Source organism: Oncorhynchus clarkii, chromosome 17 (assembly GCF_045791955.1).
Source record: "Oncorhynchus clarkii lewisi isolate Uvic-CL-2024 chromosome 17, UVic_Ocla_1.0, whole genome shotgun sequence".
In the NCBI taxonomy this organism is placed as follows: Eukaryota; Metazoa; Chordata; class Actinopteri; order Salmoniformes; family Salmonidae; genus Oncorhynchus; species Oncorhynchus clarkii.
Window position 1 is genome coordinate 17053837 of NC_092163.1, and position 27409 is coordinate 17081245.

General features: G+C 43.1%; 1 long non-coding RNA gene across 2 annotated transcripts; it reads left to right on the top strand.

Moving 5' to 3' along the window:
• The first annotated feature begins 1771 nt into the window (after nucleotides 1-1771).
• LOC139370370 (uncharacterized) lies at nucleotides 1772-18597 on the top strand. 2 transcript variants are annotated; one of them, XR_011627132.1, is made up of 3 exons: nucleotides 1772-4870; nucleotides 16002-16808; nucleotides 18027-18597. It is a non-coding gene; the product is annotated as an uncharacterized lncRNA (long non-coding RNA). The 2 variants fall into 2 exon arrangements; XR_011627133.1 differs by lacking the exon at nucleotides 18027-18597 and having other exon boundaries at nucleotides 16002-16163; nucleotides 16297-17119.
• The last annotated feature ends 8812 nt before the right edge of the window (nucleotides 18598-27409 follow it).

Genomic DNA, 27409 nt, shown 5'->3' on the forward strand with positions numbered 1-27409 from the left:
ACAGTTCAATCTCAAAAAAGTTGGAACAGACATAAGAGAAAGAGAAAGAGAGAGACAGAGACAGAGACAGAGACAGAGAGAGAGAGAGAGAGAGGGAGGGAGGGAGGGAGAACGAGAAAAAGGCAGCAAGAAAAGTGAGGGACTTTTAGGGGCAGCTGTGTTTAATTAACCCAGTCATAATGCCCCTAAAAATCCTTATTGCTCTTGCAATGGTCAACAGAATCTTCTATAAGAACAAGTCTCTGTGTTATGTGGCAACGCACTCTTACGGACATGTTACAAGCTCTATGAAATCCATTGGTCACATTGTCAAGTCCCTGAAAGAGGTTCAGACTGTCTTGAAGCAAGTTGGAGGGCATTGAAAATTGAATTGAAAATGCTTATTTGCTACTCCCAACTGACGCATTTCGACAAATTACGGACGTTGTCAGGGTGCTTTCCTAACTTGTCAATGAATTAGTCAAACAAATCTAGTTAGATGCAACTCTGGCCTCAGGCGTTCTTATCCGGAGTTCACGGCTCGTTGAAGGTGCTGCATCACGACACAACAACAGTTCCAACCTAGACAGATATGTAACAACAGTTCCAACTTAGTCAGATATGTAACAACAGTTCCAACCTAGTCAGATATGTAACAACAGTTCCAACCTAGTCAGATATGTAACAACAGTTCCAACCTGGACAGATATGTAACAACAGTTCCAACCTAGACAGATATGTAACAACAGTTCCAACCTAGTCAGATATGTAACAACAGTTCCAACCTAGTCAGATATGTAACAACAGTTCCAACCTAGACAGATATGTAACAACAGTTCCAACCTAGTCAGATATGTAACAACAGTTCCAACCTAGTCAGATATGTAACAACAGTTCCAACCTAGACATATGTAACAACAGTTCAAACCTAGTCAGATATGTAACAACAGTTCCAACCTAGTCAGATATGTAACAACAGTTCCAACCTAGTCAGATATGTAACAACAGTTCCAACCTAGTCAGATATGTAACAACAGTTCCAATCTAGACAGATATGTAACAACAGTTCCAACCTAGTCAGATATGTAACAACAGTTCCAACCTAGACAGATATGTAACAACAGTTCCAACCTAGTCAGATATGTAACAACAGTTCCAACCTAGACAGATATGTAACAACAGTTCCAACCTAGTCAGATATGTAACAACAGTTCCAACCTAGACAGATATGTAACAACAGTTCCAACCTAGTCAGATATGTAACAACAGTTCCAACCTAGTCAGATATGTAACAACAGTTCCAACCTAGACAGATATGTAACAACAGTTCCAACCTAGTCAGATATGTAACAACAGTTCCAACCTAGACAGATATGTAACAACAGTTCCAACCTAGACAGATATGTAACAACAGTTCCAACCTAGACAGATATGTAACAACAGTTCCAACCTATACAGATATGCAACAACAGTTCCAACCTAGACAGATATGTAACAACAGTTCCAACCTAGACAGATATGTAACAACAGTTCCAACCTAGACAGATATGTAACAACAGTTCCAACCTATACAGATATGCAACAACAGTTCCAACCTAGACAGATATGTAACAACAGTTCCAACCTAGACAGATATGTAACAACAGTTCCAACCTAGACAGATATGTAACAACAGTTCCAACCTAGTCAGATATGTAACAACAGTTCCAACCTAGTCAGATATGTAACAACAGTTCCAACCTAGTCAGATATGTAACAACAGTTCCAACCTAGACAGATATGTAACAACAGTTCCAACCTAGACAGATATGTAACAACAGTTCCAACCTAGACAGATATGTAACTGTGTTTTTAATGAGGAATACATATATATTTCATTTCATTGTTATTTGTTTTTATTGCATTTGTTTTTAGGCATATGGGCAATGAAATGTACCAATATTTACATAGAGTTGCATATTTTCCAAAACTTGGGTCGCAGGAAAACATAGAATTTCTCATTTGGGTCCCAGGCTGAAAAAGTTTAAGAATCCCTTCTTTAGATGAGTGGGATGATTAAAGACCAGAGCACACTTTGCCCAGACAGAACTATAGACATCTTCATCCTCACTAATGATAGCTATGCGCCTATGGAACCCTGACCTGTTCACCGGATGTGCTACCTTGTCCCAGACCTGCTGTTTTCAACTCTCTAGAGACAGCAGGTGCAGTAGAGATACTCTGAATGATCGGCTATGAAAAGCCAACTGACATTTACTCCTGAGGTGCTGACCTGTTGCACCCTCTACAACCACTGTGATTATTATTATCTGACCCTGCTGGTCATCTATGAACGTTTGAACATCTTGGCCATGTTCTGTTATAATTTCCACCCGGCACAGTCAGAAGAGGACTGGCCACCCCTCATAGCCTGGTTACTCTCTAGGTTTCTTCCTAGGTTTCGGACTTTCTAGGCAGTTTTTCGTAGCCACCGTGCTTCTACACCTGCATTGCTTGTGGTTTGGGGTTTTAGGCTGGGTTTCTGTACAGCACTTTGTGACATCAGCTGATGTAAGAAGAGCTTTAGAAATAAATGTGATTGAATTTGATTGATAATGATAGCTATGTACCTTGCAGGTTGGCCTTAGGATGTCATTATCTCCCCAGTATCCATTGTTTAACATGCAGACAAGTGAGCTATATGTCCTTCAGTTTCTTGACTTTGTGCCAAAGGCCAGACAGACAGACGGGCGAAGGATTCTGATCTGATCCGGGTTGGGGTGGGGTGTGGTGGGGTTGGAGAACTGTCTGAGAGGGGGAGGCTGGCTGGAGGAGGAGACGGAGAGGAGTGCTCCTCCGTGGGGGTGAGTCATAGCCTTCGGAGGCTATTCAGTGAGTTCACTCTGGGAGGATCGTGATCCTTCGGTTGGTCGGTGAATCCGCCGTCCTCCTCGCCACAGCCAGAGAGGGGCTGTGAAGGAAAGTGTGGGGGCCTGGCTGGGCTGATGACTCAGGGCCACGCACCGCACAAGGAGTGAGGGAGGAATTACTCCGAGCATGTGGAATCTCATACAGCTATCACAGGACAGACACTGTGCTTCTACTAGGCTCTGAGGCTCTGTAGAAGTCTGTCCTTAGACACAGTGGTAATGGCAGTGGTAAGACGGCTAAGGGCCGTTGGTTTCCATTGAAGAGGAACAGAACAGAGCAGTATATTCCTGTCCTCGCACTTTGAAACAAAGTCATGCCCCCCTTCTTATTGAATGAATTACGTCTTTCTATTACAGCAAGTCGGTGCAGGTTTGAAGCTCTGCAACTCCAGCAAAGTAATTAAGCATTGCATGCTATCAAAATGTTCCATTACAAAAGTCTTGAAGATTTGGGAAGTGTCTCCGGTGACTATCTAGATGGGAGGGGAGGTGAGTTGGGCCGTTTATTGTCCAGTTCTTCCTGTTTCTTTCTTGAGTGATGATGCTCCTCCTCCAGCTCTGTCATTGGAGAAATCCTTTCAAATAACAAAGCTTCATTGAGTGATGATGACAAACATTTCCAGAAAGAGAATGTGAGGGGTGAGAGAACTACCTGTATGACATGCAATACGGACTCTCTATACGCCCCCTCTAGTGTGAGTCATCAGGCCTAAAGACGCCGAGCTGTGAGTGGTGAATCAGGTGTTGATAATGGCCAACAGTGGAGGGCTGGTCAGCCGACAGGTGGGGGCTGGTGTGTGTTGGGTGTGTGTATTGTGTGCAGTGCGTGCATGTATTGTTGTGTGCATGTATTGTGTGATGTGAGTGTGGAGGGAGATTATGGTGTGTGTGTGTGTCTCCATGAAGGGGAGTTGATGTTGTGTGATGCATGACTCAACACGACAGGAAGGCCACACCCATGGGACGAGCCCAGGCTCCCTTCAGCGGCGGCATGGGCCTAGATCTCACTGACTATGGGTGCCACGATTAAAGTGTATTGTCCTAACTGATGAAGCTCAAACACTTGAAGAGGCACTCAAATCCTGCACAAACACTCCGACACAAAGGCAGAGAGGTCGGGCGAGAAAGTGGAGCACACCTTCACCCTCCGCTGTATGCCCCTTTATAAACAAACTCTTCCAACCTGATTTCAGCCAACCAGCTACTGAGAGTCTGGGCCCGTATTCACGAAGCGTCTCAGAGTAGCAGTGCTGATCTAGGATCAGGTCCCCCCTGTCTATACAATGATATTCATTATGGTCTAAAAGGCAAAAAAACTGAACCTAGATCTGCACTCCTACTCTGAGACACTTTATGATAGGGACAACCGGGAGTAAATAGAATGACTTAGCCATGGCTTAACCATGTGTTGCATCTCCATAATGGTAATTTCCTCCAGTAATTACTCATCATTAAATGTCTCTCTCTCCCAATCACCTGGTTAGTGTTTATAATACGGTCTGCCTTGGTAAATCCCCATCATTCTGAAATAGCCTGATTGTGTTTAATTGGAGCATTCACTAAACAGAGTCCACCCACCAGCATCAACAAATCCAATATATTTTAACAGCAGGGAACAATTTAATCCGCCTCCATATATCACCATTGTAAACAACCAAGACGCAGAGCCCAATGTTGCACAATGAGCCTGCGTTGAGGAGGAGTTGAAAGGTCAGGTAAACACTTGTCCCAGGCTTTCCCTGCCTTTTTAATCAGGACTCCTGTCCATTTTTTGATCTTGATTAGATCTCTTGACTTATGGCTGTGTACACTAATGCTGCACTTCTGGCGGCTCCTTAACTCACTGTTTGGTTTGTTTCATGTGGACGGGAATGTCAAGTTGCTTGTTGGCCTGGAGGCTTATGCGCTGAGTCGCCGACAAACCATAGAATGAATCCTTTGCAGACTAATGGGCGGGCCAACGTTTTCCAGTGTTTGTCATGGTGAGTTTGTTTGCCTATATGCATACCTCATATTCATATTCAGTGCTAACTTTAGTGCTTGTGTGTTTCCATTCTGTGAATATAGGTCCTCAAAGCCCAACGTGGTCCAGTTTCAGAGAAACTGCCTCATTCAGCACAAATATTATGGAAGACCATTTAGGTACTTCTCCACCCTCCTTGTCCTCGCCAACCAGCCATGGGGGAGGTGCTGACAGATTTGTTGTTTTTTTCTGGCAATTTGGGGTCAACGATGCATGTTAGCAAACCTCGCCGGCTCTCTTAGTTTGCATTGCAAAACCAGGAGGCCACCGACGTGCATTGTGCAATGTACACAGCACTCTGTTGGGTGACTGGCATGTGTCTGATGATGCTTGATGCTTTAGATATGGTTGTGGCCGTTGAATGAGGCATTCACAGTAAATTATATGTTGTCAGGGGTCTGTATTGGCAAGAATGCACAAAATCCCTGTCATTCAGTATCTAATAGCTTTTACGCTAAAACGGACTTCGCAGAATAAGGCAAAGATGCTCAACAGTTCAAATCTCTGCACAGCACGTTGGAAAAGACTAAGGGGAGACAACCTTGCTACCTCAAATGGCCTCCTGCAGTCTTCAAGTACTGGTGAGTGGGTGTGAGGACGTTGGTAAAATGAAAAAATGCAGAGTCAGGCGCAGGACACAGTTCTGAGTAATCATCCAAAATGTACTCCAACAAGGAACAAATATAATAATCCCAAGCACGAACAATGAGAACCCACATGACAAACAATAACGCACAAAACAGAGAGGGAAATCAGAGGGTTAAATAAGGAACATCATTAATGGAATGGAAACCAGGTGTGTATGATCAAGACAAAACAAAACGAAAATGTAACATAGATCGGTGGTGTCTAGGAAGCCAGTGACGTCGACCGCCGAACGCCGCCCGAAGAAGGAGAGGGACCAACTTCGGCCGAAGTCGTGACAGTGGGGCTGGTGAACTTAATGAGATTTTCATGGTTTCTCAAGTATCTTTGGGATTTCTCAGTCGGTCTCAACAGCACAGCATGAAGCTACAGCTTGAAGACCCACGGTCTAGTCCTCCTTGTCCAGCCTGGCTCAGTTGATAGGACGACATGACCGGAAATCCATCTTCCTCAAAACCCCTCTTACATTACATTAGAAAGGTCTTCCGCCCCTCTCAAAACTGTCATTGGAGCTCCTTCAAAATCACAGAGAAAACATGATTGTTCCTCTTTGGTCTTTATGTTGGCAAACACCCTTTCGTCTTGAAGGAGAAGCTAAATCCATTTATAGTCCGTTTCAGGGGGGAAATGTGTGTGTAGCGCAACTGTTCTCCAGGGCCGAACAAAGAGCTGTTTTATGTTGGCACCAGATTGAGGTCTGTGGATCACAATGTGACAAGGCAGACCTCAGAAGACCCTTGCCCAGCAGCTAGTGATGTGCCTTCTTATTCTTGGAGCCACTCTCTCATTCCAGGACATGGAAACCCTTGGCCTGGCCATCCATACAACTCCAAAATCAACAGTGCTGCCCATGTGTAAGCAAAGAGGGCAAGTGATTTTTTCATGACACCTAAATGTATTTTTCTTTTGTGGACAGCATCTTTCGCTGCCCCTTTTGCTTTTTGTTATTCCACAAGTCTTTGTCTTGGCCAGTTCCTGTGCACATAGCTCTGCGGGATCTGAGGCGTCACACACTGTGCCATTGTTTTTTTGGTCATGTGACGTCTAGAGTTGACACTGGCATCGATCCTCCGACCGTTTCACACTCCAACACTGCCAGTAGGATCTTTTGACTTCCTTGACTTCCCTTTTAGTTTGTAGTGGAGTAAAGGGGCTTTACAGAACTTCTACATTGAAACCCTGTTTTGGAACGCTTTCTTTAGATCAGTGGTCATCAACAGGTCGATCTCCAAGGCATTCCTAGTCGATCGCCAAATATTTCTGTAAAAAACCCAACAATAAGCCTTGCGTTCCTATTTTTTATTTTTTGTCTCACGCTGTTGTTGGTAGGTGCACCCGATTCAGCTGCCCTGCGCTCCAGGTATGCGATGTGTTCCCATTTTGAACCATTTCATATGTTTGAAGGCGCAAATCAAGTACACTATAGGCCTACCAATCGGAGGACTGTCTGCAATAACATAGCAGGCATAAAAGAAAGCTACAGCAAAGGCGGTACAGAGGGTAGTGTGTACGGCCCAGTACATCACTGGGGCCAAGCTTCCTGACATCCAGGACCTCTATACCAGGAGGTGTCAGAGGAAGGCCACTAAAATTGTCAAAAACTCCAGTCATCCAAGTCATAGACTGTTCTCTCTGCTACCGCACGGCAAGCAGTACCGAAGCACCAAGTCTAGGACCAAAAGGCTCCTTAACAGCTTCTACCCCAAAGCCATAATACTGCTGAACAATGAATCAAATGGCCACCCAGACTATTTACATTGACCCCCCCCCCCCCCCCCCTTTGTTTTTACACTGCTGCTACTCGCTGTTTATTATCTATGCATAGTCACTTTACAAATGACCAAGACTAACCTGTACCCCCGCACATTGACTCGGTACTGGTGTCCCCTGTATATAGCCTCATTGACCAAGACTAACCTGTACCCCCGCACATTGACTCGGTACTGGTGTCCCCTGTATATAGCCTCATTGACCAAGACTAACCTGTACCCCCGCACATTGACTCGGTACTGGTGTCCCCTGTATATAGCCTCATTGACCAAGACTAACCTGTACCCCCGCACATTGACTCGGTACTGGTGTCCCCTGTATATAGCCTCATTGACCAAGACTAACCTGTACCCCCGCACATTGACTCGGTACTGGTGTCCCCTGTATATAGCCTCATTGACCAAGACTAACCTGTACCCCCGCACATTGACTCGGTACTGGTGTCCCCTGTATATAGCCTCATTGACCAAGACTAACCTGTACCCCCGCACATTGACTCGGTACTGGTGTCCCCTGTATATAGCCTCATTGACCAAGACTAACCTGTACCCCCGCACATTGACTCGGTACTGGTGTCCCCTGTATATAGCCTCATTGACCAAGACTAACCTGTACCCACGCACATTGACTCGGTACTGGTGTCCCCTGTATATAGCCTCATTGACCAAGACTAACCTGTACCCCCGCACATTGACTCGGTACTGGTGTCCCCTGTATATAGCCTCATTGACCAAGACTAACCTGTACCCACGCACATTGACTCGGTACTGGTGTCCCCTGTATATAGCCTCATTGACCAAGACTAACCTGTACCCACGCACATTGACTCGGTACTGGTGTCCCCTGTATATAGCCTCATTGACCAAGACTAACCTGTACCCCCGCACATTGACTCGGTACTGGTGTCCCCTGTATATAGCCTCATTGACCAAGACTAACCTGTACCCCCGCACATTGACTCGGTACTGGTGTCCCCTGTATATAGCCTCATTGACCAAGACTAACCTGTACCCCCGCACATTGACTCGGTACTGGTGTCCCCTGTATATAGCCTCATTGACCAAGACTAACCTGTACCCCCGCACATTGACTCGGTACTGGTGTCCCCTGTATATAGCCTCATTGACCAAGACTAACCTGTACCCCCGCACATTGACTCGGTACTGGTGTCCCCTGTATATAGCCTCATTGACCAAGACTAACCTGTACCCCCGCACATTGACTCGGTACTGGTGTCCCCTGTATATAGCCTCATTGACCAAGACTAACCTGTACCCCCGCACATTGACTCGGTACTGGTGTCCCGTGTATATAGCCTCATTGACCAAGACTAACCTGTACCCCCGCACATTGACTCGGTACTGGTGTCCCCTGTATATAGCCTCATTGACCAAGACTAACCTGTACCCCCGCACATTGACTCGGTACTGGTGTCCCCTGTATATAGCCTCATTGACCAAGACTAACCTGTACCCACGCACATTGACTCGGTACTGGTGTCCCCTGTATATAGCCTCATTGACCAAGACTAACCTGTACCCCCGCACATTGACTCGGTACTGGTGTCCCCTGTATATAGCCTCATTGACCAAGACTAACCTGTACCCCCGCACATTGACTCGGTACTGGTGTCCCCTGTATATAGCCTCATTGACCAAGACTAACCTCTACCCACGCACATTGACTCGGTAACGGTGTCCCCTGTATATAGCCTCATTGTTATGCAATTTTCTTGTTACTTTTTGATTTTATTACTTTTTTAAACTTTCGTTAATTTAGTAAATATTTTCTTAACTCTATTTCTTGAACTGCATTGTTGGTTAAGGGCTTGTAAGCATTTCACATTGCATTCGGCGCATGTGACAAATAACATTTGATTTGAAGGCTGTGTCCCTTTTTGAACAGTGTCAGAGGAGGACCCTAAGTCTGCTGCTCTCTCCCTCCGCTGAGACTGACCATCAGATGCAGGCTCCACCAGCCTAGTAAAATTAAAATGACTGAAGTGTATGCTCATTCAGCGGTCCCTCACAATAATACAACAAATGACCTATTACCGGTGTGATCATATAGCCTACCTTAAATGTTGAAATATCATTGTAAAAAAGGGTCTGAGAAACAAAGCCAATATGCAGTGATAATGTATTGGGCCTATAGCCTACTGCACACACCTCATTACTACAGTAGCGTTTTTAATAGGTTAATGTTGCCTTGCCCTACGTTTTTTAAATCATGTACAACAACAAAAAAAACGGTTGAACGGTAGATCTCGGCTTGCATCAGAAATTGATCCGACTCAGAAAAGGTATGTGACCGCCTGCTCTGGATCATTCCAGGTGGTCCCTGCCTTCTTCGTCTTTTATTATTCCTCTTCATGGTCTTCACCTTCTTCTCAATAAATAGGTTTTTATTCAGTAGCCAACTGTTGCATCAATGCATGCCACCATCTCTAGAATATGGCTGTAGATATCTTCTGAAGTAGGGGGATATTTATGATGTAACACACCACACGACTGCAGTCTTTTGAAGCTTTCGCAGCCTCCGCCACGGCCATTTTAGATATATAAAGTTAATAAAGAAGTTGTATTGAGTAAACACTCGTCTCCGTTCACCGGAGCGAGAGAGAAGAAAAATGTATCTAGTGCAGTAAATTGAACTCAACTTTGCCTCGTTCATGAACTCGCCTAAAAATAACCTGTTCCAACAAGTGAAACACTTTCCAGCTAAGCTAACACCGAGGCCCTTTAAAGTAACATAAGATAATTGGTTTTCAATTATGAGATACCAATTTAAACCAGGTTAGCCTCTGTCAAAGGCTGAGAAACGCTTGAAAAGTGTCGGACATCACCATATAAAGGTATTTTCTCTAAATACTTTGATACAGGGCTTTCAGAAAGTATTCACACACCTGGACTTAATCCACATTTTGTTGTGTTACAGCCTGCATTTAAAATGGATTAAATTCAGATGTTGTGTCACTAGCGTACACACAATACCCCAAACAAACAGGCCTGGATGAGATATTTAAGGTCAGGGCCCTCCGCAAGGCTCACAAAATCATTTTAGACCCAAGCCACCCCCTGTACCCGGACTTTGAACTACTTCCCTCTGGGCGCAGGTATAGGGCACCCCTCAGCAGGAAAAACAGAACTAGACAATCATTTGTGCCAGGTGTGATATCCCTCCTAAATAGCTCCGGCTAATGTTCCTATCGACTCAGTAAGGCCAGCAGGCTAGTCTTTTGAAAAAAAAATGTTGTAATGTTTTTTGGTATGTAACTGTTATGAAAGTTGTATTGTCAATGTTGTTTTGTATTTAAACGCCACTTTAAATGTGTACATGACACCGCAACAACATTTCCCCATGGGGACAATAAAGTCAGTAAGTAAGTAATGTCAAAGTGGAAATTGTACAAATTAATTAAAAATGAAAATCTGAAATGTCTTTGGTCAATAAGTATTCAACCTCTTTGTTATGGCAAGCTTAAATAAATTCAGGAGTAAAAATGTGCTTAACAAGTCACATAATAATTTGTATGGACTCACTCTGTGTGTAATAAGTGTTTAACATAATTGATTTATGACTACCTCATCTCTGTACCCCACACATACAATTGTGTGTAAGGTCCCTCAGTCGAGCAGTGAATTACAAACACAGAGACCAGGGAGGTTTCCTAATGCCTCACAAAGAAGGGCACCGATTGGTAGATACATAAAATAAAAAAATCACATTGAATATCCCTTTGAGCATGGTGAATGTATTAATAACACTTTGGATGGTGTATCAATACACCCGGTCACTACAAAAACACAGGGGTCCTTCATAATGCAGTTTTTGGAGAGGAAGGAAAATGCTCAGGGATTACACCATGAGGCCAATGATGCCATTAACACAGTTACAGAGTTGGCTGTGATAGGAGATAACTGAGGATGGAACAACAACATTGTAGTTACTCCACAATACTAACCTGAATGAAAAGAGTGAAAAGGCCCTACGTTTAGAAAAAAATATTTCAAAACATGCAATAATGCACTAAAGTAAACCTTAAAAACATGCACTAATGCACTAAAGTAAACCTTAAAAACATGCACTAATGCACTAAAGTAAACCTTAAAAACATGCACTAATGCACTAAAGTAAACCTTAAAAACATGCACTAATGCACTAAAGTAAACCTTAAAAACATGCAATAATGCACTAAAGTAAACCTTAAAAACATGCACTAATGCACTAAAGTAAACCTTAAAAACATGCACTAATGCACTAAAGTAAACCTTAAAAACATGCACTAATGCACTAAAGTAAACCTTAAAAACATGCACTAATGCACTAAAGTAAACCTTAAAAACATGCAATAATGCACTAAAGTAAACCTTAAAAACATGCACTAATGCACTAAAGTAAACCTTAAAAACATGCACTAATGCACTAAAGTAAACCTTAAAAACATGCACTAATGCACTAAAGTAAACCTTAAAAACATGCACTAATGCACTAAAGTAAACCTTAAAAACATGCAATAATGCACTAAAGTAAACCTTAAAAACATGCACTAATGCACTAAAGTAAACCTTAAAAACATGCACTAATGCACTAAAGTAAACCTTAAAAACATGCACTAATGCACTAAAGTAAACCTTAAAAACATGCAATAATGCACTAAAGTAAACCTTAAAAACATGCAATAATGCACTAAAGTAAACCTTAAAAACATGCACTAATGCACTAAAGTAAACCTTAAAAACATGCAATAATGCACTAAAGTAAACCTTAAAAACATGCAATAATGCACTAAAGTAAACCTTAAAAACATGCACTAATGCACTAAAGTAAACCTTAAAAACATGCAATAATGCACTAAAGTAAACCTTAATAACATGCAATAATGCACTAAAGTAAACCTTAAAAACATGCAATAATGCACTAAAGTAAACCTTAATAACATGCAATAATGCACTAAAGTAAACCTTAATAACATGCAATAATGCACTAAAGTAAACCTTAAAAACATGCAATAATGCACTAAAGTAAACCTTAAAAACATGCACTAATGCACTAAAGTAAACCTTAAAAACATGCAATAATGCACTAAAGTAAACCTTAAAAACATGCAATAATGCACTAAAGTAAACCTTAAAAACATGCAATAATGCACTAAAGTAAAACTTAAAAACATGCAATAATGCACTAAAGTAAACCTTAATAACATGCAATAATGCACTAAAGTAAACCTTAAAAACATGCAATAATGCACTAAAGTAAACCTTAAAAACATGCAATAATGCACTAAAGTAAACCTTAAAAACATGCAATAATGTTAACATTTTGGCCTGAATACAAAACGTTATATTTTGGGAAAATCCAACAACACATCACGAAGTACCACTCTTCCTATTTTCAAGCATGGTGGGTGTTTGCATCATGTTATGAATATGATCGTCATCGGCAAGGACTAGGGAGTTTCTTTCGGATAAAAAATCAACAGAATAGAGATAAGCACAGGCACAGTCCTAGTAGAAAACCTGGTTCAGTCTGCTTTCCAAAAGACACTTGGAGACAAATTCACCTTTCAGCAGGACAATAACCTAAAACAAGGCCAAATATACACTGGAGTTGCTTACCAAGATGACATTGAATGTTCCTGAGTGGCCTAGTTACATGTTTTAACTTAAATCTGCTTGATAATCTATAGCAAGACTTGAAAATGGCTGTCTAGCAATGATCAACAACCAACTCGACAGAGCTTGAATATTTTTTAAAATAATAAATGTGCAAATATTATACAATCCAGGTGTGCAAAGCTCTTAGAGACTTACACAGAACTACTTACCACTGTAATCGCTGCCAAAGGGGATTCTAACATGTATTGACTCAGGGGTGTGAATACTTATGTAAATTACATATTTCTGTATTTAATTTTCAATACATATACAAACGTTTCTAAATTACATATTTTCACTTTATCAATATGGGGTATTGTGTGTAGATGGGTGAGAATAAAATCTATTGAATGCATTATGAATTCAGACTATAACACAACAAAATGTGGAAGGGTATATCTGAAGACATTGTATATCCGACAGAAAACACCTTCACACACACACACATGTCGACCCTGGGTGTCTGTGGAGGTGTTGACGGGGGATTGGCTGCCGAGTAACAGAGGCTGCATCCAATTAGCATACAGAGTAGTGATGTAGCCTCGAATGCCCTCTGGTTAACAGAGAGGATAGCATGAACACACCACACTTTCTCTATTCTCTCTCTCTCTTCCTTTTCCTCTCCCTCCTCAGGTTCAGACAGTCTAATGGCCTTGTGATCCGACTGAGCCCCGGCTTTGTGGGATACTCTAGGACTCTAGCATTAAGATAACGAGACAGTCACGGTGGGGCTAGTTTTCCAGGAAGTCAACCGGAGTAGTGAGAATCTTTAAACTACTCTCAAGTCTCATTCAGAGAGAGAGAGAGAGAGAGAGAGAGAGAGAGAGAGAGAGAGAGAGAGAGGTAACCCTGTGGTGGGCGTAAGTAAGAGGATGGATGGTTTAATTGGGCGAAGAGAATGAAATGGATTCATTTCTGGTTTGTTCAAAAGGCGTAGTAATTAGAGGTGGGAACAGAGTAGTATTAGCAGCAGAGGCGGGAGAGAAGTGAAGTGAAAGCTCACCATTTCCCATTGGAAACTGCATCTAGGCCGGTCATGTGTGTTAAATAGCCATCTGATTGGCTGACTGACTACTGTTGTATAGGTCTGTTATACTGTACAGAGCATGAGCTTAGAGAATCAACTCCCTTGTAAACCAGATGACCATCTCAGTGGGACTCGCCAGGTTAAACAAAGGATAGATCAAATAAATGAAGGCGGGACTTTCCTCTCATGCAGGCAGCAGTTTACTATGGCGTGGAGTGGGACATGGGATGGCTGGGTGAGATTTACTACAATAGTAGAGTCACAAGGGGCTGGAGTGAAGTGGTGCTTTTCTCTGCTCTCCTCCCTTTTTCTATGCAGCTGCCTGGTATGTGGGTCACACCATGGTGTTGTGTGTGTGTAGTATGTTGTCACCTGCCTGTATGTATGCTCCTCTATTCGTGTATGTACCTCGGTGTGCACCTGCGTGTGTGTGTGTGCGTGCGTATTCCTATATGTGTATGTACCTCTCGCCAGACAGGGGGAGATATTTAAGTGTGACACGCTGCATGGCCTGTTTGCCTTGCTCCCAGCCATCAAGAGAAGTGTACACATCCCTCACCTTGGCCAGGGAGGAAGGATATTTCTGATGGAGTGGAGGGCTGAATTTAGGCCCAGGCATTCTCAGTATCTGTCACCCAACTCCAATAGATCACCGTGCAGTGTGTTGCCCTGAGGAAGTGTGTGTCCGTGTTTACTCCCTCCCTCCCAGGTCCAGGTTGCTTTGCGCTGAGCCCAGTAAATATACACAGTGCCTTCAGAAAGTATTCATACCCCCCAACGTGTTCCACATTTCGCTGTGTTACAGCCTGAATTCAAAATTGATTCAACAGATTTTCTTCACACTCATCTACACACAAAACCCAATGTCTTTACACATTTTAGCATATTTTTTGAAAATGAAATGAATGTTAGAATCACCTTCGGCATCAGTTTTTCTGGGTAAGTCTCTAAGAACTTTGCACACCTGGATTGTACAATATTTGCACAATTCTTCAAGCACTGTCAAGTTGGTTGTTGATCATTTCTAGTCAGCCATTTTCAAGTCTTGCCATGGATTTAGTGCCTTATTGCAAACAGGATGCATGTTTTGGAATATTTGTATTCTGTACAGGCTTCCTTCTTTCCCCTCTCATTCAGGTTAGTATTGTGGAGTAACTACAGTGTTGATCCATCCTCAGTTTTCTCCTACCACAGCTATTAAACTATGTAACTGTTTGGCCTCATGGTGGAATCCCTGAGAGGTTTCCTTCCTCTCTGGTAACTAAGTTAGGAAGGATGCCTGTATTTATGTAGTGACTGGGTGTACATATTCAATGTCTGATTTTTTAAATGTATGTTCATCTACCAATAGGTGCACTTCTTTGGGAGACATTGGAAAACCTCCCTGGTCTTGTGTGGTTGAATCTGTGTTTGAAATTCACTGCTCGACTGAGGGACCTTACAGATAATTGTATGTGTGGGGTACAGAGATAGTCAAACACTATTATTGCACACAGCGTGAGTCTATGCAACTTATTATTTGACTTGTCAAGCATATTTTTACTCCTGTAATTATTTTAGGCTTGCCATAACAAAGAGGTTGATGACTTTTCAGCATTTCATTTTTAATTAATTTGTCAAATTTAGAAAAACATACTTTGACATGTTGACATTATGGGGTATTGTGTGTAAGCCAGTGACACAAAAACTCAATTGAATCCATTTTAAATTCAGGCTGTAATACAAGAAAATGTGGAAAAAGTCAAGGGGTGTCAATACTTTCTGAAGGCACTGTACACAGTGACACTTGCTTTCCCTTCCTAAAGTGTCCCCTACATTTACTTCCCTACTAAGATGGAGTACATAATTTTAACCAGTATGTATTGAGATGTTTGGATGTTCATGCACTGTATCCTCGGTCGACTACAAAGTATTTTGAATATAGTAGGGAAACTCACTGTGCTGTATGTGTTTTTGAACAATGACACAACAATGTCATCTGCCCTGTTTAGAGTGGTTTACCAGATGGCTTCCATGGAGTTTCTCAACCTCCACCAAATAGGGAATTGCCATTGACAGCAAGTAAACAACCTGAACACCAACTGCCGCCAACGTAAACATCTTAAGGTAGCATGTGTCTCTGCTACATTCAAAACTTCGGCTGCAGTTGTCAGGTAAAAACAACATCCTCCTTACACTACCTTTCAAATGCTTTCACAACTGAGTCAACTCTTGCAATCTCCATCCCAAAATGTTGAATTAACGTTGAATGAATGTATTCTCACTGTATACATATTATCCATATAGGCTGGGTTAAAGGTCATGAAGCATCCAGTGACGGGTGGAAATGAAGACCACACAGCTTGAAGAGATCAGGTTGAAGAGGGAGGACATATTTAACTTGTGGGTCATAGGTCAAACTCTCTCCCTCTACCTTTCCATCTCCCCCACTCTCTTTCACTCTCACCTTTCTCCTTCCCCTCTACCCCGCTCTTTCTATCACCCCACCTCTCTCTTTCTTCACCTACATGTATACTCCTGTCTTTTCCTCTTCTGACCCCCCCACCCCTCTCTCTCCTTCATTCTCACCCTCTCTCTCAGCCTGGCTGTTATTTCTCCATATGTTTTGACTATGTGCTACCTGAGCTGGTCTGTGCTGTGGGCCTGAGGCAGGTCTCTGGCAGGCAGCAGTGTCAAGTTGGAGGGAGGCTTGGTGGTCTGTGTGTGACATGGAGAAGGGCCCACCGGCACCGCAGCAGCCCCGCTGAGGCCAGGTCTACAGCTGTCCCACCCTGCCAGGGCCTCTGCTTACAGTCACTGTGAGTTACGACCGTTGCTCCTTACTCACACACACACACACACTGACAGGCGCACACACAGAGGTGAATGCCCCCCCTACTAGCAGCCACACACACCGCAGACACACACGCTGAGGCAAGATATATTCCTAGCAGGAGCTTAAGCACTATCTGAGAAAGCCCATTCCCACTGGGCTTGTTAAAGACAGGCCATGTAGAAAGAGTACATTTAAAGCCCACACATCAAATACAGGGGAAATGTGATGTGTAGCTGATAGCTCTCTGTGCATTCACACCCACATCCTGTGCCAGAGGGCACAGACAAACACACACACACACACACTCCCCGTACCAGAGGGCACACACACACACACCACACACACATACACACACACACACACACACACACATACACCCCGTACCAGAGGGCACACACACACCCTGTACCAGAGGGCACACACACACCCCGTACCAGAGGGCACGCAAACACTCTTTATCAGAGGGCACACACACACCTCGTACCAGAGGGCATGCACACACACACACACCCCGTACCAGAGGGCACGCACACACACACACCCCATACCAGAGGGCACGCACACAAACACACCCCGTACCAGAGGGCACACACACACCCTGTACCAGAGGGCACACACACACCCTGTACCAGAGGGCACATACGCACACACACACAATGAATAACCCCCACCAGACGCACACATAGACGAATGATCCTTAACAGAGGACACACACAAACTCCCAAAGCCCTCAATCACAGGCGTGTACGGGCCCAGCATACATGTTTATGTCTACAGATCAATCCAACTGATCCAGAAGCAGCCCAACCTTGACCTGATAGATCAACAATGCTCTCTGTCTCTCCATTATTGGCGAGATGTTTGGACACAGCTTGTAGCAGGGTGATGAGGCCAGAACTGATATTGGATTTCATAACCCTATAATGCTATAGTCCAATCATTGAAATGCTTTACTTTAGAACAGAAGCTTTTGCTAATTAAATCAATACAATTGTCCTGTTGTTTGTTCTACAGCAAGGAGAACGTCCCCTGAAGGTGTGTGTGTGTGTGTGTGTGTGTGTGTGTGTGTGTGTGTGTGTGTGTGTGTGTGTGTGTGTGTGTGTGTGTGTGTGTAAATGTGTTCATGCATGTATGTGTGTGTGTCAATGTAATACAGTATCTCATGCAACAATCACCGGATGGAATGCTTCTTGGTCCACAGGAAAGGATGGATGGAGAGAAGATGGATGGATGGATAGAGGATCGAGATTAGAGATGGATAGATAGAGGATAGAGACTAGAGATGGATGGAGAGAGGATGGATTGAGAAAGGCGTGGGTGTAGATGAATGGTGAGTGGGGGTCCTGCAGTACTAAAAGCCGGTGACCCAGACCATACACACCCACTCACAGGGACCTAACACCACTCAGAGGACTGCTCCTTGGTCCACTGCTACCACATGCTAAAACACTTAGATACAACACACACACACACACACACACACACACACACACACACACACACACACACACACACACACACACACACACACACACACACACACACACACACGCACGCACGCACACACACACACACACACAGAGATAGCAAAATGCTAAATGTGAAGTTCACATTCAAAATACATCCCGAGACACAGACTACCAGTCAGAGACATCAACACACGTTCTTGTGTGTGTTGCCATGCGATGGTGATGAGCAGCACATGACATGAGTGGGGCGTGGAGCCCAACCTCTTATCAGACAAAGGAGATACACAGAGAAGAGAGAAGGAGGGAAGGATAGGAGAAGGAGGGGGGGGGGGGGGGGAGGAAGGGGACGTGCCGCCCCAGACTGCAGTCATGAGGTCTCCATCCCGTTCCACACGCCGAGTCTCGTGGGTAAAAAGCCATAATAAAAAAACTTTGCGCTATAGCCAAAACCCCCCTCACACACAGTCAAGAGTCACAACACACACACACACACACACACACACACACACACACACACACACACACACACACACACACACACACACACACACACAGTCAAGAGTCACAACACACAGACACAGTCAAGAGTCACAACACACGCACACAGTCAAGAGTCACAACACACACACACAATCGAGCCACAACACACACACAGGAACCGGACTGCGTAGATTAATGCCATTCGCCCCGGGAGTACCCCTTTGGTTTTGAGTTGAGGAAGTCCAGACAAGCTATTTCACACACACTGTTCATGTGATCCCATAAATTCACTTCCTTTTCTGTATGTCTTGACCGAAAAGTTGCGTTTGTCAATAAAATTTTTGATTTGCAAGTACATAGTGTGTGGGAGTCATTATTTTTCTTCACTTAGGGGGGAATTCATGCCCTTTCTATGCAATCATCTGACCTTGAATATAAGCATGAGGAAACGCCTGACAGCCAGCTATTCATTTGGGCCGGAGGTCATAGATGGAGGTGTGGCAGTGATGGGCAGAATACGGCGTATTCTGCCCGACTTCCCTCCCTCATAATTCCACCACCTTTACTTGAGAGGAAACCATGAATAAGGTCGAGCACCAGTCGGTTCCAGGTGGAAAGACCTACTATTTCTGATAGAAATAACACCATTCTCCATGCACTATAACGTATTTTTAATTTCACCTTTATTTAAGGTAGGCAAGTTGAGAACAAGTTCTCATTTACAATTGCGACCTGGCCAAGATAAAGCAAAGCAGTTCGACACATACAACGACACAGAGTTACACATGGAGTAAAACAAACATACAGTCAATAATACAGTATAAACAAGTCTATATACGATGTGAGCAAATGAGGTGAGATAAGGGAGGTAAAGGCAAAAAAAGGCCATGGTGGCAAAGTAAATACAATATAGCAAGTAAAACACTGGAATGGTAGAATAAATTGATAAGAACTAGGTAAATGAGTAATCCGTTTGGAGAAGGGGATTTTAATTACAAATAGCAATTGCTTTAGATCATTTTTCCTTGTGATCACTGGAGATTAATGTGAAACCAGCCAAATGGAAGCAAACTGAAAATCATATTAACATGATATGCATTTTGGCCCCTTTTCCACAGTGAAGAAAGCTATAAATATCTGTGCCATTATTCAGAATTTTAATTGTATGTCCTCATAATTTGCCGGGTTGAAATTTAGAGACCCAAGCTATAAACCTCTGTAGTGCCGAACCTACCAAATTGATTTATGAGCTCTAGAATGTTTTAATTATATGGCCGGGCTTTTCTCCGTTTTATTTTTATTTATTTTTTTACAATTTGTATCATGTTAAGTATTAGCCACTATTGGTAGCCACCGTCAGTTATTTCCACAAACATTTATAACTGTCACTTTAGTGTTTGTTTCCTTGAATATGTACATTTGGCATCATTCCTTTACATTCCATTCCGTTTACCTTTCTTTCTTTTTGTAGTTGTTCCTGAGGGTTGCTAGCAATAGTGGATCATATTAGGCTAATGCTGTACAGTAAGTTGAGCTATGTAGCCTACAGTGCATTCAGAAAGTATTCAGACTCCTTGACTTTTTCAACATTTTGCTACGTTACAGGCTTATTCTAAAATGGATGGAATTATTTCCCCCCCCTCATCAATCTACACAAAATACCCTATAATGACAAAGCAAAAGCAGGTTGTTAGATATTTTTGCAAATGTATTAAAAACCAAAATATCTTTACATAAGTATTCAGACCCTTTGCTATGAGACTTGAAATTGAGTTCAGGTGCATCCTGTTTCCATTAATCATCCTTGAGATGTTTCTACAACTTGGAGTCCTCCTGTGGTAAATTCAATTGATTGGACATGATTTGGAAAGGCACATATCTGTCTACATAAGGTCCCACAGTTGACAGTGCATGACAAAGCAAAACCCAAGCCACGAGGTCGAAGGAATTGTCCGTAGAGCTCCAAGACAGGATTGTGTTGAGGCACAGATCTGGGGAAGGGTACCAAAAAATGTCTACAGCATTGAAGGTCCCCAAGAACACAGTGGCCTCCAGCATTCTTAAATGGAACAAGTTTGGAACCACCAAGACTCTTCCTAGAGCTGACCGCCCGGCCAAACTGAGCAATAGGGGGAGAAGGGCCTTGGTCAGAGATGTGACCAAGAACCTGATGGTCATTCTGACAGAGCTCCAGAGTTTCTCTGTGTGGAGATGGGAGGACCTTCCAGAATGACAACCAACTCTGCAGCACACCAATCAGGCCTTTATGGTAGAGTGGCCAGACGAAAGCCACTCTTCAGTAAAAGGCACATGACAGCCTTCTTGGAGACACCTAAAGGACTCTCAGACCATGAGAAACAAGACTCTCTGATCTGATGAAACCAAGATTGAACTCTTTGGCCTGAATGCAAAGCATCACGTCTGGAGGAAACCTGGCACCATACCTACGGTGAAGCATGGTGGTGGCAGCTTTTTAAACCTGGAACCTGGCACACGGATCACGACAACTTGACCGTTGTCATTAGTTCCATGATTAGTGAGGAATAGGTTATTTATAGGACTTTTGTTCAACCCCTATTGTACACTTATCTCACCTTTCAATATTTCATGGTTTGAACAATTGAATATGGCAACTTTCAATGTATTTTTTTATTCATCAATATATTTTGTTCGTAAAGGCTCTCCAAACCTGTTTTTTATGATTCATAAATACTTCCCTAATCCTAAATGATCTACAAGATCAAGGGATATTTTTAAATCTACCAATTGGTGCAGAAATGGAGTGGAATGTGCATATATTTAGATGGATTTCTGTCATCGATCCCTAACATTCTGAACCGTTCTCGAATAGAAGGAGTCTGTCGAGAAAATTCAAATGTAAAAAGTACACCGTATTTAAAGAGATGGCTTTAGATAAATGTACTGAAAGTCCCATTGAAATAAAAACTCCATGAGGAAACTTGTTGGCCAGCAAGTGGGAGGATTTTCAGTGGTTGAATTAAATGTTTTTAGTGTAAATAAGGGAGCCACTCCCAAAGAACTCCTTGCACACCTGCATAAGGTAAGTCTGAATACCAAATACTGCAAAGTGCTTAAATGAAAATGCATAGGAAAGCCATATAAAATCTGAATCAGGCCCTTCTTTTTTCTAACTCCCAATCTCTTATCTTCTGTGTCAATATTTTTCTGTGTCTCAGTGAGTGTTTATATGCACAGTAATAATTCGATATTAAAAAAGGTAGAGATGCAAGACTTCGCTCTCACACAGTATCTGCGGGTTTGCTTCACGCTGTTACTGAAGTTGAGCCTCTCTTCAACACTCAAGGTTGTTGTGGAAATTGACCCACTATGCTGTTTACTTTCTGCATCTACTTCGTAACGCGGAGTCTACCTTTAAGCTGATTATGGCAATACTCATAGTTTGGCATAGGGTACTCTGATTATCTTAAGCCTAAAGCAGATGTTTTTATCTCAATATCAAATCATTTCTGAGTACCAATGAAGTACCTTAGTGTGATTTTTAATTAAAATAGTCCAAAAGAAACAAAAATAGTTCCTTAGCAAATTCTGCAAGTGATCTGAGTGGGGAGGGGACTGAAAACTGCCTGTGGCAGAGGTTTGGAACTCTTTTTTTATTGGTCTATTAACTAATTTACCACCTGGGGATGTCACCAGGCAGGCCAAAACTCCATCCCACCAAAACAGGCTGACATTTCAGGCAGTCTTTTCAAACCGCTCTTACACTAAACTGCCATGTAATTTTCACAGTATTGTGGTGAGGGAGGATGACACTAAATCATGAACTAATTGCACGCACCTGTGCCTGCTTGCAAGACTCTGCCCGGTACGCTGAGAAACATTTAAGGCAGAGCCGAGAGCGCTGGCTGGTCTTGGAGGGGGAGCTGTGCTTTGATGAATGTTGGGCTTGTAGCCTTTGCAAGTATCTACATTGCACTCACCTTAACAGGGGAGGATGTTATTCGCTGCTGGGTAGGGCAGCCGGCGACAAAGACAGGTAGTGAGGGGGAATTTGGGGAACCAGATTAGATAGTGGGATTGCTAGCAGTTCAAGCCATCTCCCCCGCTATTGGAAACAGACCGCGCTGCTCATTGTAGGATGTTCTTGGACATGCAAATTAATTAGCTAAGCTTTAATCAGTGTTAGTAAAACAGAGCGCTCTGCAAGTGTAGTGCGCTCCTCTACGTAATTTAATCAGGCTAAAAACTGTGGCTCTCTGGACAGTGTGTAGGCTATTATGCCCCTGCAGTGAATTGCATGTTTGTACAATTGTGTTTCATTGGACTAGGCCCAGTTTGCAGTGAAGTAGTGGTAGCAGCACCTTGGATGTTCAGTTCTCCTTAAATGTACAGTACCAGTCAAATTTGGACACCTACTCATTCCAGGGTTTTAATTTGTACTATTATGGAATCATATAGTAACCAATTTTTTTTTAAATAAATCAAAATATATTTTGAGATTCTTCAAATTGCCACCCTTTGCCTTGATGACAGCTTTGCACACTCTTGGCATTCTCTCAACCAGCTTCATGAGGTAGTCATCCGGAATGCATTTCAATTAACAGGTGTAATTTGTTAAAGTACATTTATGGAATTTCTTTCCTTCTTAATGCATTTGAGCCAATCAGTTGTCTTGTGACAAGGTAGCGGTGGTATACAGAAGATGGTATTTTACCTAATAGGGCTGTCCAGATTTATTGGCGGGGCGGGTAGCCTAGTGGTTAGAGCGTTGGGCCAGTAACCGAAAGGTTGCCGGACCGAATCCCGAGCTGCCCCACTGTTCCCCGGTAGGCCGTCATTGTAAATAAGAATTTGTTCTTAACTGACTTGCCAAGTTAAATAAAGGTTAAATGTAAATAATATATATATTTTATGGCAAGAACAGATCGAATAAGCAAAGAGTAACGACATTCCAACATTACTTTAAGACATGAAGGTCAGTCAATCCGGAAAATGAGTGTAGTCGCAAAAACCATCAAGTGCTATGATGAAACTGAGGACCGCCACAGGAAAGGAAGACCCAGAGTGACCTCTGCTGCAGAGGAAAAGTTCATTAGAGTTACCAGCCTTAGAAATTGCAGCCTAAATAAATGCTTCAGAGTTCAAGTAACATACACATCTCAACATCAACTGTTCAGATGAGACTGCGTGAATCAGGCCTTCATGGTCGAATTGCTGCAACAACAAAAAAACTACTAAAAGGACACCAATAAGAAGAGACTTGCTTGGCCCAAGAAACATGAGCAATGGACATTAGACCGGTGGAAATCTGTCCTTTGGTCTAATTAGTCCACATTTTTAGATTTTTGGTTCCAACTGCCGTGCCTTTGTGAGACGCAGAGTAGGTGAACGGATGATCTCCGCATTGTGTGCTTCCCACTGTGAAGCATGGAGGTGGTGGTGTGATGGTGCTTTGCTGGTGACACTGCCAGTGATTTATTTAGAATTTAAGGCACACTTAACCAGCATGGCTACCTCAACCTTCTGCAGCGATACGCCTTCCCATCTGGTTTGCTCTTAGTGAGACTATCATTTGTTTTTCAACAGGACAATGACCCAACACACCTCCAGGCTGTGTATGGGCTATTTGACCAAGAAGGAGAGTGATGGAGTGCTGCATCAGATGACCTGGCCTCCACAAATCACCCGACCTCAACCCAATTGAGATGGTTTGGGATGAGTTGGACTGCAGAGGGAAGGAAAAGCAGCAAACAAGTGCTCAGCATATGTGGGAACTCCTTCAAGATGGTTGGAAAAGCATTCCGATAACGCATTCCGGTGAAGCTGGTTGAGAGAATGCCAAGAGTGTGCAAAGCTGTCATCAAGGCAAAGGGCGGCTACTTTGAAGAATCTAAAATCTAAAACACTTTTTTGCTTAGTGCATGATTCCATATGTGTTATTTCATAGGTTTGATGTCTTCACCATTCTATAAAATGTAGAAAATAGTCCAAATAAAGAAAAATCCTTGAATGAGTAGGTGCAGCACTCCTACGTTGTCTTAAGAAATGGTGTATTTAATAAAGATCATTGCTTGCTATATCTGTGACGAGTTTTGGTGTGTCCTAACCTCCGCCGCCGGACCATACCGGTCAGACAAATGTGGTGGCAGCTTCACACTACTCTGTTCAATCCAGTACTTGCTCCCCCTCTCAGGTGGTCTAGCAAACTGTATTACAGTATTATTCCAACCACATAATGTGGAAATATATATAAAACACAGTAAATCACGTTTTTGGCTGCACTGGGCCTTTTATTGGGCCGTAAGCATAAACGGACTAAAACACCTAGACTTTTGACCAATGTTTGTAATTATTAGAACATTTCAGCTGCGCATGTTCTAGCATGACCAGCGTGAGCCTCCCTCTTTTAGGCGCTAGTGAAGTGAGTTTGGGAAATCCTTCAGAATGTATCTTCGAAATGGTTCAGAGACTTTATATATCTGAACATATATGATCGCTGTGATGGAATGTTGATTTTGATTGGTGATTTTCTGCATTTTTCAAAGTTCCACCAGGTAGCCTGAGTATCAGCTGTCCATGTCAACCAGATTGTTGACATGGGAAATCAGTCTTCTTGCAAAGCATGTAAACATTTTAAATCAAACTATTATATTAAATCAGAGTATTCAAAATGATCGTATGCATGTCAGATGTACCCAATGAGAGGACATAGCCTACTTCTCAGTATGTCTCAATGAGATGACTCAAAAGTCAACTACACAATATATTGTGTGTAAATGCTCTCCAAACCATTTTTTTAATGAATCATAAATACTTCACTAATCCTAAATTATCTACAAGATCAGAGTCTTTTTAAATCTACCAATTGGTGCAGAAATGGAGGGGAACGTGCATATATTTAGATGGATTTCTGTCATCGATCCCCAACATTCTGAACCGTTCTCCTGATTATAAGGGAAATCATTCTTCTTGCAAAGCATGTCAACATTTAATCAAACTATTACATTCAATTAGAGTATTAACAATGATCGTATTATTGAACGCATGTAAAAGGAGAGCAAAATCAAATAGAGGGGAAGGGAAGTATACAGTGTTGGCTGGTTGACTGGCTGATCACAAGGCAGAGTCATTAAGAGGAAAATCCCCAGGCAGGCAACCCAAGCTGGCACCAGGCCAGCCACCCAGGGCCCTTCATATTTAAGGAACACTTAAGAAACTGTGTGCAGTACAGGGGACTGGGTTCACCAACAGACTGATATGAAAAGGCCTGATTGTGTTGTAACTGTACTAAATGGTATTTAACATGGTGGAACCACTTGTCTATGGTAGCTTCTAGCCAGGTGAAATGTGACAGAAGCAGCTGTGGGATGTGTTAATGTGTTGTTTCATCTGCCATGATGAAGTCAGCGAATAAAGAGGTGTTGGAGTCCAGTGTGTACAAAGGTAAAAGGCCTCGAGTGTCACAGCTTGAGTTTTATATTATGGGACAGACGCTTTGCTGTCACGGTAACGCATCTAGCCACTATGCATGAGGTTCCTTGGGCGCCCCAAATTAAAATGGGGGTAGAATTAGCTTATCGAGTTACCGCTTGCAGCTCAACACACACAGTAAGCCATAAGAATAAAATGACAGGCATGGGGATCTGTGAGGTTTAACAGGAGAAGTGTGAAGAATCGCTGTCTGGGTGAGGATCCAGACACCTGCTTCTATGACACACACAAACACACACACACACCTGGCAAAACCTGAGATTTCAGCTGCTATGTAAAACCAATGACACTCCATCTCCCATGCAAAGCAAATATATAAATGAGAGAGAGAGCTCTTTAGGCTGAGGGGGAAAGCAATGTGCAAATCTTCTAACCTTGTTTACCTCAATCTCTTTGACTGGGTGACATCCCACTTATATCTACAAGAGGACTGACACACACACACACACAGAGTAACACAAGTTACACACCTTCCAGTTGAATGTATTCAGTTGTACAATTGACTAAGTATCCCCCTCTCCCTTTCACACACACTCTGCTGATGAATCACCAGCATACCAAGCATGACAAGCACCCTGCTTTCTCCGACTACCAAAAGGTCTAACACTTCAGAGTGGAGTTGAAGTGGTGCATTAAGTCATGTTTAAATGCATTTCAGGCGACGCGCTTCAGCTGTTACCTTACAGAGTCATCTTCCTGGTTCACACAGGGACGAAACCATCCATTGAGTCTCATTCACTGTGCTAACTTAGCCTAACTTAGTGCAGTGATACAATGTGGTCTGTTGGTATTAACCATGTGGCCATGCTGAGTGTCCTAAAGACTCACAGATTTTGTGATAAAACCTACAGTACTAATAACTCAGATGAGTGGGAGGCTGGCGATGAGAGCCCCACCCTGGAGGACCATTCAGACAGTCCTCGAGCCCCACCCTGGAGGACCATTCAGACAGTCCACGAGCCCCACCCTGGAGGACCATTCAGACAGTCCTCGAGCCCCACCCTGGAGGACCATTCAGACAGTCCTCGAGCCCCACCCTGAAGGACCATTCAGACAGTCCACGAGCCCCACCCTGGAGCTGCATCAGAAGGCCCACTCACTCACACAGGCCAGTGGGACCAGCCCAGGATTGTCAACTATGCAGACACTCCTCATCTGTACTTCC